General features: G+C 40.0%; 1 long non-coding RNA gene across 1 annotated transcript in view; it reads right to left on the reverse strand.

Moving 5' to 3' along the window:
- LOC144318034 (uncharacterized) overlaps positions 1 to 15,539 on the reverse strand; it is a 29,704-nt gene extending 14,165 nt beyond the window's left edge. Inside the window, exons 1-2 of the long non-coding RNA XR_013383894.1 lie at positions 15,442 to 15,539; positions 14,695 to 14,736 (exon numbers count right to left, since the gene is read on the reverse strand). This is a non-coding gene — a long non-coding RNA (uncharacterized LOC144318034). The remainder of the gene's footprint in view (positions 1 to 14,694; positions 14,737 to 15,441) is intronic.
- Between the last annotated feature and the right edge of the window lie 331 nt (positions 15,540 to 15,870).

The raw sequence follows: 15,870 nt of genomic DNA on the forward strand, positions 1-15,870 counted from the left end.
TCACCCTGGCGCAAGGTTTCTCTTTGCCTTTGGCCCAAGAACCTTTCTCATCAATAAGTTATGTAAAAGAATAAACCCAGCCTATTGGTAACGAGCACACAAACTGAAAGGAAGAGCAAAGATGGTAAAATAAACATATTAAGATACCAGAAGGATTCAAGAAGTATAGACCAGAACTAAAAAGATGTAATTTAGTAAGGATAATCCAGTAAGGTATCATTCTACCCTGGGATAAAAACCTCAGGTGCAAATTCAAAAAATGGTGGAAAACTAGGAGTTCGCGTCTGTATTAGAAAAAGTCCTGAATACGGAATTAGAGAACACCTGTGTTTTAAGTCCATTTAACTCCTTTATCTCCATCTGTTTTCTCATGGAAAAACTGGGCATAACAGCATCCACCTCTGGGGATTGTTAGGCCATTAAAATGAGATAACATGTGAGACCAAATCTTAGAGCCATCTATGTGGACCAAGGTCTTGTGAGCCCACATGCAAAGTCAGGATCAGGTCAAGCGGTATCACAGCTCTACATGCTCAGAATTGGTCAAACCAAGGGAATAATAACACTGTGATCAGGAATAGGGGCCTTGATTTTAGAGAAAGGAAAGTCAGAAAACATTTATTGTGCCTCCATTTATGTGTGTAAGAGGAGGCTCTGAGGATATTCATGAGAAGCCCTGATCTCTACCCTCAAGGGGCTCTTAATCTAGAAATGAAGGACAGGAATGTTCCAACACACTGAAGTTGGCCAGTGTGTTGCCAGTTCGGTAAGCAAAGTCGATGAGAAACAGTTATCTGAATCACCCCAATGTCACCCACTCCATCTAACCCAGTGTTTGTAGCTACACAATAAACATTTTTTGAAATAATGAGTGATATAAATTTTGCCTGGAAAGGTGAAGATATAGGGAGAACAAGAAAACTAACTCTCTTTAATATTTTGAAATTCTAACTTAAGAGAAACATGTGATAAAGCTTACAAAGATGGAAAAATGTGGACTATGTGATAGAAGAGTTGAAGGAGTGTTCCCAAAAGAGTATTGATGGTTCAATGTCACCTTGTTGATCTACATTTCGTAGCTCCAGAGAGCAGAAGAACAGAGGCAAAAGGTTGGGGTGCAAGGAGGTAGATTACAGTTTTCTACGGAAAAACTTTCTGCTAATGAAAGCTGCTGAAATAGAAGGGACTAGATTAAGAACTGGTAAGTGCCCCATCACCGAGTGGGTCCGACAAGGGGTTACGCAGGATTGTCAGAATGCTATACAAGAAATTCCTACACTGGGCCATTGGCAGCTGAACCATGTGAGAAAAAATTACTTTGCATTTTAAAAGGGCTCATCAGAGGATTAAAAGGCTATAGTCTTAATATCCTTAGTGCCTGTTTGCAAAGCCCATCACATTAAGGGCTGGGAAATTAGACTGGGCAATAGCACTTGGTTCAAATAGTCACAAAAAGCAAGAGAGATGACAACTTAAAAACTACCTTAGGTTATGATGAGGACTCCACTAACTGTGTGGCATCTGGTATTGGTATGTAGAGAGGTACAGTCCAATCATCATGCACCACGACAGAAACTTCTCCTGGAGTCCTTGGCTCCATCATGGAAGTTGGAATTAGAACAGCTGTTCCATAGCTGGGCAAGTCCATAAAAAGGAATTTTTGCTAGTGGGCTTGCCAGAGAGTGTCATTGCTTCCAATGTAATAGCTCATGTAACAATTTCCAGATGCAAATTCATGTCCCCCAAGACAATAACTTCTCTATGTCTACCTTGAATGAAGTGATCCAGTGGAATTAACCCCAGACCAGAATGAAAGGTACACTCATTCATGTCTTCCTTAGGGGCTGCCCTAAGTCCTTATACCTGGACACCTTGGGCTGAATCACCCATAAGAAAAATACTAAGACTAGCACTACCGGTACTCACTCATGGCAGACACCGTGAAGATGCTACATGAATGTCCTATATTTGATAAAAATCACTCTATAACAGTAAAAATATTTATTGCTGTCACATTAGTTAAGGTTATGTTATCTGGGCCTGAGAATCCTAAAGCTTGGACTTCTTTGTGTGTCTCTGTTCAAAGATCACAAGCTGTGGTATCTTTTGTGAGATATTTACATACACAATTAAGACAAACTCTCTGAGAACTTAAAGTAAGATTTGAATGGTAGATTTAAATCACCCCTTCAGGGAATTTGTATACTTGTCTTCCTGTAAAAGTTATATTTTGTTCTGTTGTGAAAAAAAAAAAAATCCCCTTAGGATACAAGAAGAAAAAGAGAAAGGGAAGGAGGAAAGGAAGGCAGGCCGGCCAGCTAGACCTTTCTCTTTCCAGGCCTCATACTTGAGATCCAGGGTTTATGGACATCTGACAATGTAGGATCCTTTGACTGGCCCTGCTCTTTTACGTTTGATACCATATCAGGGTCACCGATTGTACATTAAAATTAATATATCTGCTTATGATTCTTAATGGCTGTTATGCACTGTTGCTTCACCTCCGGGCCTGCTGACTAGAATCAAGGTAAAAAGACCAATCCCAAGTTTTCTATCCAGAGTCGACATAGAAACAAAACCGAAGGCTTAACACAAAAGGGAACTAAACCTGTGAAAGGTCCATTCCCAAAATTAACAGAGAAAGCCTGAAAACCACCTACCCCGGGCCCCATTTCGTCTTCAAGAAAAATCAGGATCTCACTTTCCACTCGGAAGTTTCCATCCCAGGCCACTGCGGCAGCACAACGTTTCAATTCCATTATTGAAGGAATGGTTTGAAATATTCCCCGGTTCCGTTTAACACATCCCCAAGCACATTTCCACGTGGGTAAGTGTGCTGCCAAGACAGCCAGCCCTGCTGCACACCAGGTGGGGCGGGGAGGCCAGCAGGGGAGGCCAGCAGGGGAGGCCAGCAAGGGAGGTTTGTTTGGCAACTTCCCCGAGGCTGTTGGGAGTTGAGACCAGGAGCCACTAAATGAGAAGTGCCTCTTGACGTTGGCAGTAAACTGAGCAGGACAGCAAAGGGCACAGCCCAGGGCCGGGGACAAAGGACAGAGCGGAGCCGCCTGAAGCTGCTGCCGCTCAGCAGGGTCCCCCACCCAAGGGCTGCCCCTCGCCCCTCCCTGGCCTCCTGGATGGAGGCCAGAACCCAGATCAGGGAGCCACACAAGGCCCTGCCATCGCCTCCCCGGCCTACGTTTCATTGTTTCAGTAAACACGGTGAAAAATAAATGAGGTCGTGCTCCAGGTGTCCAAGGCCGCACAGCCTCACCTCTCTGGAGGAAGTTCTGACTGCGTGGTTCCACCTTCCCGCCACCTCCGTGGGCCACGAGTTGTCGTGATAAATTCAGGCCCATAGCCGCTCAGGCTTTACCGTTTCTCATTTAACTTCTTTTTTTTTTTTTTTTCTCACTTAACTTCTAAACATTAAGATAAACAGAAACCTCATCAGTAAACATTGTGACAGTTATCTTTTTAACTGTCATTTATATAAACTTTTGCACACCCCTTTCTAAGTCAAGCTCAGATGTATCGGTTGTTCAACTATAAACATATTTAGCAGAATTCTGTTATTTCCCCATATGTATATTCATTTGTGGGTGACTCACGTCATCCATCCTCATAAGCCTGAGAAGCTGTCTGTTGAGTCATTCACAGATTCAGGCGGTGATGCCAGTGGAGTGGGAAGCAGGTCAGCAAGGCGGGGGACGGGGCCCAAAGTCACGGTTCTGGGCTCATTGTACTCTGGCTTCGGGTCCAGGAAGTGGCACAGAGCTTCTCCTGAAATAAAATCATCCCTTTCCCTTCGCTTGTTTTGTACCACCTAATCCTCTGACTCTTTATTAAACATGATCTTTCCCATCTGCTCTGGTGAACGCTCAACACCTTGTGGACCAACCCTAGGCTGATAGGGTTTTGTGGGCAACATGATCTCGGTTTTATGCACACACTTAGGATTATCCCAAGGACAAAGAGGATGAACAATCCATTAACTATAATAAGCAACTAGGCATCTCCAGGTAGCTACAGCATATATTTGATTTCAAAAGAAAAGGCTGAATTAAAACATGTCCCAAAACGTCTAACCTCCAACATCTAGAAAGAGCGTTTTCTGTTCTCCATGCTCTGGTGAGCGGTGCCACTAGAAATCACGGCTCAGTCTCACTCAATCAGACTCTCCAGCCCTTAAATCTTATTTTAAGATCTGACACTACAGCAAGAAAAAGATCCTCTTGAAAGCCCTCTTCCTGATGATCTGTGGGCAAAGCGTGCAGAATGTGCACGCACGCGCACACACACATGCACTCTTTTAAAGGAAAAATGCATTGTAATTGCTTTATGTAGGAAACTTGGTTCTTCAGTAACTTTATAATTACATGTATCCCGTTGCTTAAATTTATAAAACCTCAGTCATGACAATTTAGTCAAATATTCAGTTATCTGAGTCAATTTATATACCTAGCCAGTGTTGATTACAGACATTGGAAAATCATTGCTATTATTTACTCCAAAATTTACTGCAGTGCAAAGTAATCTACCAGGACCTCATTTGCCCACATTATTGTAAAACTTTTTCCTTACTTGATTTTGATAAGAATTCCTTCTAAGTACTCATCTTTGTGCTGCTGTTTTATTGATGAGCTCAGCCTACTTCTTTGACTGACCTTTCAAACAAAGATACTTGCTTTTTCTGTTACTTCAAATCTTTATGATCTTGTAATAATAACGATTATGATGGCATCTGATCACACTGTATATATTAATGACAAGACATATCTGGCCACATGTCTTCACAGCTTACTGATCTCATTGATGAGAGCTGTCAGGCTGCCTCCTTGCAACTCGCATTTCAAGGTAATTAAAAACTAGCTTTTTTAGCAGCTTGAACTTTGTTTTGCAGTGAATTGGAAATATCGCATGCTGTAGAAATCGAGAATGTACCAGTCACCTGCTCGGCTTTATGCAACGGGAGGTGTGAAAACCAGGTACAGGAGTTAATCATGTACCCAGAGTGAGGGGCTTTCAAGCTCTTGCAGGTGTTTCTTTAGTCATTGTTTTCACTTTAAGGAAAGAATGCTAAAGTGCAGAGCTGAGTGTTATCTTCAGATTGCAGATAGGATCTTACTTACCAGGTCCAAGCCAAGGTGATGCCAAGATGAAGAACGAGACAGGTAGGCATACATGAGCACAGGCTCCGCAGAAGAATGCACAAGCCAGCAGCACTGACCTCCGGGGACAGAAGAGGGGTGGGGTGGCAGGAAGAATGATCCTTCACTGTGTTCTCTTTTGTTCCATTTGAACATTTTACCTGATGTTCATATTGCCTTAAAAACAAACCAACCAAGCGCTGGCTAAATAGTCTTTGCCCCTCACCCTCACCACCCCCCCCCCCCCAGCACTGGGACAAGCCACACTCATCCCCAAGATCAGCACTAGCAAATGGTGCCAGGGCCACCACAGCTGTCTCCCAGAGGCCCAGCTCCTCCCTTCGTTTCCTCTCCACCTCCCACCTCAACCAGTGTCCTCAGACTCTCACCCGGCCAAAACGAGTATCAAAGAAAACACCTGATTAATGAATACAGATGAAGGATAGCAGTTGTGCTTTCAGACATGCACATTAAAAAACAACGACAGAGAGAAATCCATGGAAGTCTTCAGCGTTGAGAATGTCAGAAACAAATTTTCCTAGATTATACAATCGATCGGGGAAGATGCCTGTGGTGTGTTCTGGTTTGGAGGGAAGAGGAGTATGTAAGCAGGGAAGAGGAGGGCTGTGATCATTGTGATCATGAGCAGAAGATGGGGTCCTGTTCTGGAGGATGGCCCACAGGGCACTCAGCTGGGCCTGACCAAACACACCTCTGTGCAGAAGCTGGACAAACGGGGTCCTTGATCCCAGTCCCTCCAGATGCTGCTGGTGTCTCCAAGAGCCCTGAGCACAACGATATGCACAAAACCCTACCACTGGGTACCTTCAACGTGGTACAGCAATTCCACCTGCAGAACCATGGGCTAGTGGAAATATTTCTGCAGGGTTCTTTTTTTTTTAAGATTTTTATTTATTTATTCACTGGAGACACAGAGAGAGAGGCAGAGACATAGGTAGAGGGAGGAGAAGCAGGCTCCATGCAGGGAGTCTGATGTGGGACTCGATCCCAGGACCCCAGGATCATGACCTGAGCCAAAGGCAGACGCTCAATCACTGAGCCACCCAGGTGCTCTGCAGGGTTCTTTCAACTCTCTCCATGAGATTGCTCTAACCTTGCTTAGCTGCTTGCTTTTAGTCCGTTCTGCCTTTCAATGCCCTCTTTGAACCCAAATGTTCTCCTTCTAGTCACACAAGCATGCATTAGAACACAGTAAGACAAAAAATTTCCTGCTCGAGGATTAAATTTTTCACCTCTAGGCAGTTAGCAAGGCCAAACTCAATAATCTCCTATTTGCTGTTTCTTGCGGTAGAATTTCATGGCACCGGCCAGTGAAAATGCTGGTAAAAGGCTTGTGTTCTGACTCTGTGGCTACACTGCATGCCCAGGTTATTCTGCAGAGAAGTTGGCATGGGAATACCAGCTCCTATAGCTGAATATTCCATGCAAGATCTACTCTAAGACATCTGCTTTTGTCTCCATATGGGAAATTACTACATTGAGATTAAATATCATTGACCTTTTTTTCCAAAATGAAAACATCTTTATCGCTTTTGCTGGTTGTAAAATAATAAATACCTTACCTGCTTTACAAAACTCTAACACCAGAGAACAGGACAAAGTTGTGAATGAAAGTCCTCTTCATAATCTTCCCTGGCCGGATATCTACTGTTACCAGTTTGGTACATATTTTTAGAGAGATCTGTTATATACAATCATTAATGAACATGCTATGCTAGACTTCTGTTCCAAGGGACAAAATCTAATGCAAACTATCTTCAGCACAAAAGGTTTCACATAACCTAAAAACTCCAGCTAGCTTCAGGCATAGCTTAATCCAAGGACTAAAATGATATTACCAGGATACACTTTCTATCTACCTCTCACTGTTGCCATTCTTCATGATGGTAGTATTCTTGGGGTCCATCTGGTGTCTACCAGCAGCTCCAAGATCAACTGTCCTAAGATTAAATTCTAGCAACAAAAGGCAGAGACTCTATTCCTACTATTTCTTACACAAGTCGTAGGATCTGTATGGATCAACGTGGCTCAAATGATCATCTCCAAACCAATCAATATGCCCAAGAAAATGAAATACTCTGATTGACCAAGCCTGAGTCTCACATAAGCCCCTGGAGCCAGTTGTGAAATCAACTACTTCCTAGTCACATGGACTAAGGACAGATGCCTCCCAGAAAATCATAGACTGTTGACAGAAGAGTGCTGTCAACAATGCTAAGAAACAACAACAACAAATGTAGCAAATATATTTGCTTCTTTCACCATCAGCATCAGGGCCAGCTAAAGGATTTGTGAGGTTCAGTTCATCTGAGGGGATCGTGTTCAAAAAGTAGTAAAAAAGTGACATTAAGTACTAAAATATAAATCCGTTTCTGTTCTTCTGCAGTCTTTCCATCAACTGATCATGGGGGGTTTTTGTTTTGTTTTGTTTTGCTTTTTGTTGTTTTTTTTTTTACTGTGTGATATTCTAAGCAAAGAAAAATTAAAAATTAAAATTATTAGCATGGATATGACCATTCATATATTTTCTGTATCAGTTTCAAATGGAAATATACAGCTTTTAACTCATGTATGAATTACCAGAATTATACAACTTGCATTTTACAGCTCATACCTGTACATGTATAGGTGGAAGCTAACTCAACTGTATTAATTTCACCCCTGGATAGGTATACCTTCTACAACACTGTCTACCTTCAGCTTACCAGTAAGTTAGGGAAGACTTAGAGGAAATGTAATTATGTGTTTCTCTTCTCTCCCTTTACTTCTATGCCATCATTTCAGCACAAGTGGTTGGCAAATACACAGGTGTAAGACATTAAAACATGTATGAAAGGACATGATAGGGTTTCTTGTCATTCACCTTTCTTAGAATGCCATTATATCTTTCTGCACTCAAAGCAAGTTTTGGTTTCCATGGAACACAATGGTCTCTTGGAGCTGTTAGGGCCCCCACCTGCTCAGCTGGAGATGGAACTCCCTTACCTTGTACCCACTTGAGTCTCACTAAACTCCACATGTGGTGGCTTAACTGGAATTCTGTGCTCAGAAGCATTGAGAATGCTGTGTGCCAATGGGATGGGAAAGGAGGCCAGGTGCATTCACTGCATTTATCTTTTCTGCTCATACACAGGTTCCATTATCTTATCAAATTTCACTTATGAAACACAAATTCAAAAATAAAATTCTTGGGACACCTGGTTGGCTCAGTGGTTGAGCATCTGCCTTTGACTCAGGGCATGATCCCAGGGTCTGGGATCGAGTCTCCCATCAGGCTCCGCAGAGGGAGCCTGCTTCTCTCTCTACCTATGTCTCTGCCTCTCTCTGTCTTTCATGAATAAATAAATAAAATCTTTTTTAAAAAATAAGTAAAATAACATTCTTAAGAATGCCAAGACAGCAACAGCCACATACTAAATGAAGTTCAGGACCTTCTGAATACCAGACTTGTACAACTGCATGGGTCACAGACCCAGGAAGCTGACCTTAGGTCTCAATAAACAGAATGAAACTATTTAAATGACCAAAAGTGATTGAAAACTTCCACAAACAGACTGAGATATGGTTAAGCGAATCTGCTGCTCAGAAAGAAAAGGGAGGTTCCACAGAGAGCAGTGGTAACAGCTATTGGGAAAAAAATAGAAGCCATTCAAATATCTGCCCTGCAATTTATGACTACTCAATCAAACCCATTACACATGTAAAATTCATTCATTTTTAATGATTACGTAGTATCCCATTGTATGATTGCACCATAATTTATTTTAACAGTCCCATATTAACATTTAGGTTCTCTACAATTTTTCAATAAGACTTTTATGAATATTCTTGAAAATTCATCTGATTATTTCCTGAAGATAAATTTCTAGCAGTAAAATTGCTGAGTCAAACAAGACGCATGTTTTAAATTTTTATATACATTACCAGACTGCCTGTCAAAATGGGATACCAGTTTATACCAGTAGTAGTGTATAAGAAAGCCTGTTTCCCCAAACCCTACACAGGATATTACCATTTGTTTTCTTACTTGCCAGTCTGAATGACAGAAAATGGTATCATTGTACTTTTTTGAATCATGGCTGAGGATAGGCATCTTTTTAGGCTTACTGTTAGATTTCATTTTTAACATTTCTGAACATTCAAATTCTACGAGGCACCCCACCCCCATCTCATATTCAATGAGAGATGAAGGAAAATGAATGGACTGAAGCAGTATGCTATTATTTCCTACCAAAATGAGGGATGATAATAATAGACACCAGGGGTGTCTTGTGACTCAGTTGGTTAAGCATCTGACTCTTGGTTCAGCTCAGATCATGATCTCAGAGTCTTGAGATGGTGCACCCACCCCCTTTCCAGGGCTCTGTGCTCAGCAGGGCATCTGCTTAGGATTCTCTCTCACTCTCTCTCCCTCTGCCCCTCCCCTCCTGCTCTCTCTCTCTCTCTAAAATAAATAAATCTTAATAATAATAATAACAGCTACCATTTATTAAGTGTTTACTACACACCTCATGCACTTTATACACATCATCTCTTCAAATCCTCACAATTTCATTGAGTCCTAGAAATCAAGACAATGGTTACCTCCATTTTACAGAGGAGAAAACAGAGATTTGGAAGTTTTAAGTAACAGTTAAGTGGTAAAATAAGGTCTCTGTTGGAATGTGGTTCTGTCTGAAACCAAAGACCTTAAAATCCCCCCTAAAGCCCCGCTAAACAGCTAGATGCTCCGAAACTCCATCTAATGTTTCTGTTTTCATATTAATATGGCAACTGTTCTGCATCTGGTTGAATTAGAGCATAAAATAGTCCTTAACCACAGAATGGCATTGTCTAATACCTAGCAACTCCTGAGGATGTTAACCAAAAGGAAGAATGTTACCTAAACTCTATCTGTCTGGCCAGAAGCTGAAAGGCAACTAGGAAAGCTGAGTGTGCATCACTCATCTTGAAGCCTCGTAAAAGAAGGGAAATTGTATTTGCAAGTCCAATTTCTGAATGTTTGAGGAAGCCTCGCAGGAACACTGCAGTGAGGAGTTAAAATGAGGACCCTGAGAGGGGATGTGGATAATATAGTATGTGGGGCTCTCCACTGCAGGGTATGTAAATACTTTATACACTAATTCAATTACATTTTCAGATTATGCAGGAAGACTGATTTAAGCAACAGCCTGCACTGCTGTTCCATCACCCATGCATACATGCAGGAGAACAGAGTTAAGAGAGCTGGGTCGACCTTAACTCTGGATTTCTTGACTTTTATGGGCTTAAGTTGGAACTTTAATGTTTTATTAATGTCAAGTTTTTGGAGTTGGAATTCAAAATGTTTCAAGCAGAGATAAGATAGGTCTCAAAGACCTGGAAACTGTTCATACTGGCAGGTAGTAAAAAAAAAAAAAAAAAAAATATCCACTATGTTAGACAAATTATCAACCACTCAAATCAGTGGGATTATATTTGCATAAATTATTAACCCTGCATAAACTGAAAATATTTAACCTGCCATTGTAAATGCATGGATGGTGTATATAACTATGAGCTTTGAAAGTCCTGTTCTAATGTATAACTAAATACATTCTTAAATGAATCATCTTCAGAGAAAGGGCAAAAAGAAACCATAAATAAAGAGATTTGCTCAAAGCACAAAAGAAATGAGTGAACCTTTGCAAATGCCTCAAAGAGTCAAAAAATTCTAGGTATCTTTCATATTATTTATATCTCATATTGATTTATGCAAGAAGTCCCCTCCAAAACCTTAAGGCCCAGCCTGATTCTATGTATGATTTTCTAGAAGGAAATTCAAAGATGACCCAAGGTTGCAATCTGTGGTAATAAAAACTTTCCTATCAGACTGGTTCTCTTCTTTTTCGAAAGGTTTGGCCTTTGGAAAAAAGTGAGATTTATGTAATATATTTTTGAGGGAAAAGGAAAGAGCTATATTGAGGGTTAATTTCAGGGAGTTTTTTTTTCATCTGAATAAATAAATATATTCGATCTCTATATTTTCCTTGAAAATATTATTTAATGACAGATTACCCTTTGAGAGACCAAGGATCAATGTGCTGCAAGCATTTTAATCAGATTGCTATCATTAATGAGCGTTGGCACTTCTCCTCAGTGTTACTTCTGTGTCTACTGTTGTTTCTATGACTTGCTTTACTTCTGTCCCAGTTCATTTGCAATACCCACAGGTTTTATTGGGGGAATTTTTATTTTTCTGGAAATGGAAGATTTGGAGTTACATGGTTTCATATTCATAAATGTCTTGACTATGAAGAATAAAGGGAAAAGAGATTTAAACTGGGCAAAAACACCACTTATAAAACACTCACGAATAATCATCTCAACTAAAACAATTGTTTGTGTGAAGACAAAAGGGGCCAAATTCTGTCCTTGGATGTGCACACACAGCTCCCATTAGCTTTTGAAAACAGCTACGTGAGTATAGCCAAGGACAGTATTTAGCCCAATTTGGTCTAATTTATCCAGACCACCGCAGCCATGAAAGATAAAGACAGATTATAAGACATTTTGCATGTCAGTGCAGTAGCAAGCTCGGGGTTTTTCCAGTCCTCAGGGATACCTTCATCAGGCCAAATGTCAGTGATCACATCTAAGAAGTTTTGAAAAGCACAGAGATCAAATTTACTTGCAATGCTGCTGGCCAGAGTTGGCAGCCCTATCTTAGAGAATGCCATTCTTTCTGTGTTGGGGACCAAACTCTCGCGATTTAAATTTACTAAAAAGAAACAGACTTAGTCATATGCAAATGAAATTAAATGCTAAGATAAAAATAAAAGGACATTGATTTTAAACAGTTTTTTTTAAGGTCAGTCAAGAGATATTGAATCAATATGTTTTAGAAAGTCTTAATGCCCTAGTTTACAAGATATATTCCAAGAAGAGTGTTTTCTTATAGTTTGCTAAATTAAGTTTCCCTTAGAAATGCTTATACCTCTATACATGGCAGTCTACACTGGCCATTTACTACACGATGGGGCTGAAATACTCTGAGCCAGTGCTTAGAAGGTTGGTCAAAGAAGTGTCGATTGCCCTGCCAAAGTGCTGCCTTTATGCAGCAGACATACCTTGACTATCAGATGGCCCATTCTCATTATACAATATTACACAATTATCCAACAATGGGACTACCAGCCCCCTCTTTCTTCTTTCCCTGACATTTTATATGGAAAAAAAATAGTTTGGCAATCTATTTGATACATCCATGTTGAAATCAAACTGCCAAATGCACTCTGTTTATTACAGCTAATGGGTACCCAGACATATTTGCTTTCATGGTGGCCACTTATTTGACACCTCTTGATTCTTGGGCACCTTTACAATGCTTTTTGTCTGAGAGCCTGATCCAGGCCTTTTACATGAGTTAAATTCCTATTGACTGTCAATAGAATGTTGGAAGGAGTGCAAGATGTATCACTCAGGCCATCTCAGAACTTTTCAGGGCATTGTAAATACGGATTAAGGAGACAATACCTGGCATGTTCTTACCTCTGTGGCTTAGGAACAATGTTCTGCATATTTTTGCCAATTTCTTAATCTGTGTTTCAAAGCTAATAATAAATGTACCAAAGTGTTTCAAACTTTGGGGGAGAGTTTGAGAAGTATGTAGAAATGCTATTTTTTTTGCAAAGTCAGTCATAATAGCAATGATAGTTTCCATTTATGAAGCACAGATCATGGGCCAATTAAGATACTAGATATTTGACACATGATTTCATACGTGTAGCATTCTAGAAAACAGGGTTTTCCTGTTTCAGTTGTAAAATTTTTTTCTAAAAAGTGAGGGTTCAAAGAGGGTAAGAAACTTGCCCAAATTCATACAGCAAATGATTCGAGACAGAAGTGGCAGGTTGTTCTTCCTGCATGAAAACTGGACTCGGTTTGTGCTGGTCAGATCCTGGGGTAATATGGATCCAGGGTGAAATCCTCATCAAGAAGCACACTATGCTTTACTCCTATGCCTGCCCTTTTCTACAGTCATCAGAAAGATTCCTCGTTTCAGAAATACAAATTTATCTGCTGCCTTTTCTCAGTATCTTCATGGCTACACATGTTTTCTGCTCCTTATAACAATAGGTGTTGTGGATTTCTCTGTTTTTGCTTTTGTTTTTCGAAAAAACAAAGAAGAAATGGAGAAACACTCACTACAAGTTTATATCCACAAATAAAGCTGAATTGAATTCATAATAAATGACCTCTCAAGCATTGTTTTCATTTGCTAGTGCTGTACCTAATGACTGACAATTTCCTCATCTTTATTCTCAAACAAGCTCAATGGCATTGGTGTTCTTTGCTCTGTAGCAAAGAAAGACAAAGTCAGGAATTTGCTTTATTTGACTGTCAAACTGATTTTTCAAGATTGGCAATTTGTATTCACACTTTGATATTGTTTGGGAACTCATCACGGGCCTCAGTTACACCAAACAGGTGATAACACAAAAGCAAAGAACTATTAACTGTTTATCATGTCACCAGCTATGTTCCCAATATGCCATAAAACCAACTGGAACTTTGCCAGCTGAATATTTAAAGTCATCCCTGAAACTTTCTCCTTAGGCTATTGTTTGTGATTTCTCCCTTTCTTAACGCCAAACCTTTTGAAAAATGAAAAGTCACTAGTGTTTAATCAGAATAATTTTCCAGCCCTATCTACCCCTAGTCCTATATCCCTGATGAGTCAAACTGGTAAAGGCTAATTCTTTGGAATCTCTCCTTGAGCCCTCAAAATTCAAGGCTGCTCTTCAAGAAGAAAGGAAGATTGGTATGGGAAGCTCTCTGAGTACAATGATCCATGAGAAGAGATGACCACTCCCTGTCTCTCCTTTTTTTTTTTTTTTTTTTTGTCATTTTACTCCTTTGATCATTAAAGTATAAAGCAACAAGAAGTCCTGAGAAGAAAGGAACCTGGCATGCCTTTTACACCACTCTATTCTTGATGCATAGAATAGTGCCTGAGAACCTGGTAGATGATCATTAAATACTTAGCTGAATAAGTGAAAAGGCATTCTGAATATTAGGGTTATCAGGGAATTTTGATTATCCAAAAAGTCATGATTCTTTATCCCTCATGAAAACAAAATCATGTAATTAGTATGATTACAGCAGGCTCATACTGCCTGTCTCCTTTCCCCTTCCCCATAACTAAAAATCTCCTCCAAATGTTTCAGGTCACAAAACCTGATTTTCTTCATGATTGGGACATTCCTATCTAGGCACGCTCCTACCGAAGATCTGATCCTTGCCCCTTTTAACACAGTAGTTTCAGACGGAAGGGTGGAAAGATTAAACAAGTAAATTTAAAATATCAGTAGGTAACAAATTTTATGTATTAAAAGAGATGGGACATCTCTTACCCAGAAAAAAACATGCCCAACACTACTGATTAGTTTACATAAAACTGTATAGTGGTTTCTATTTATAATTTTTTCCAGTTTAAGATAAGCATGTAGAGGGAGACAAGATGGCAGAACAGTGGTCATCATTTCTTCTGGTCCCCCAAACTTACCTAGATAACTTTCACACCATCCTGAACACCTATGAATTCAACCTGAGATGTAAAGAGAAACCGTTAGAAAGCTACAGAGAAAAAAGTGATCACTTCTTACAAGGTCATGGTTGATATTTTTGACTCTGCTCACTCATACAGCCATTCTGCACTGGAAAAAATGACTAGATGGAAGAATTCACCATAGAAGAAAGAACCAGAAGTAATACACTCTGCCACAGATCTATGGATATGGATTTAAGTAGCATATCAGAGATACAATTCAAGGGTACAATTATAAAATTACTGGTGGCTCTTGAAAAAAGCATAGAGACCTCTAGAGATTCTCTTACTACAGAATAGAGATCTAATCAGGCTAAAATTAAAAATACTTTAACTGGGATGCAGTCTAAACTGGATACTCTACCTGCTAGGGTTAATTAGGTAGAAAAGAGAGTGAGTGACATAGAAGACAAGTTGATGGAAAGGAAGGAAGCTAAGGAAAAAAAGAGAAAAACAATTAAGAACCCACAAGGAGAGGCTTTGGGAAATAAATGATAGTTTGAGAAGGAATCATATTCATCTTATTGGAATTCCAGAAGATGTGGAGAAAGAGAGATTGGACCACAAAGTCTATTTGAACAAAACATAGCTGAGAACTTCCTTAATCTGGGGAAGGAAAAGGCATTCACATCTAAGAGATAGAATGGACCCTCCCCAAACCAGCAAAAACCGATCAACACCCCAACATATAATAGTGAAGCTTACAAATTTCAGAGATAAAGAGAAAATCCTAAAAGCAGCTTGAGACAAGAGATTCCTAACTTCTATGGAAGAAATAAAATAAGGATGTAGTAGAGAGAATTTCTAAAATGACCACCCAAAGATGCCCCACCCTAGTCCTTAGAGTGTGTTTATGATGAAACACCACACCCATGAATATGTTACAGTGCATGTCAAAGGGGAATCTGTAGATGTAATTCAGGTTACTAAGCAGATGTACTTAAAATAGGAAGATTATTCTGAATTATCCAGGCAGCCCCAATATAATCAGATGAGTCCTAAGAAGCTGAGAGCAAGATTAGAAGGGTAATTCAGAGAAATCCAAAGTCCACAAAGGATTTAACTGGGTAGGAAAACAACCTAAGTGTTCATCAACAGATACTGAAATGAAGAAAATGCGGTACAAATATACAA

The sequence above is a fragment of the Canis aureus genome, chromosome 8 (assembly GCF_053574225.1).
Source record: "Canis aureus isolate CA01 chromosome 8, VMU_Caureus_v.1.0, whole genome shotgun sequence".
In the NCBI taxonomy this organism is placed as follows: Eukaryota; Metazoa; Chordata; class Mammalia; order Carnivora; family Canidae; genus Canis; species Canis aureus.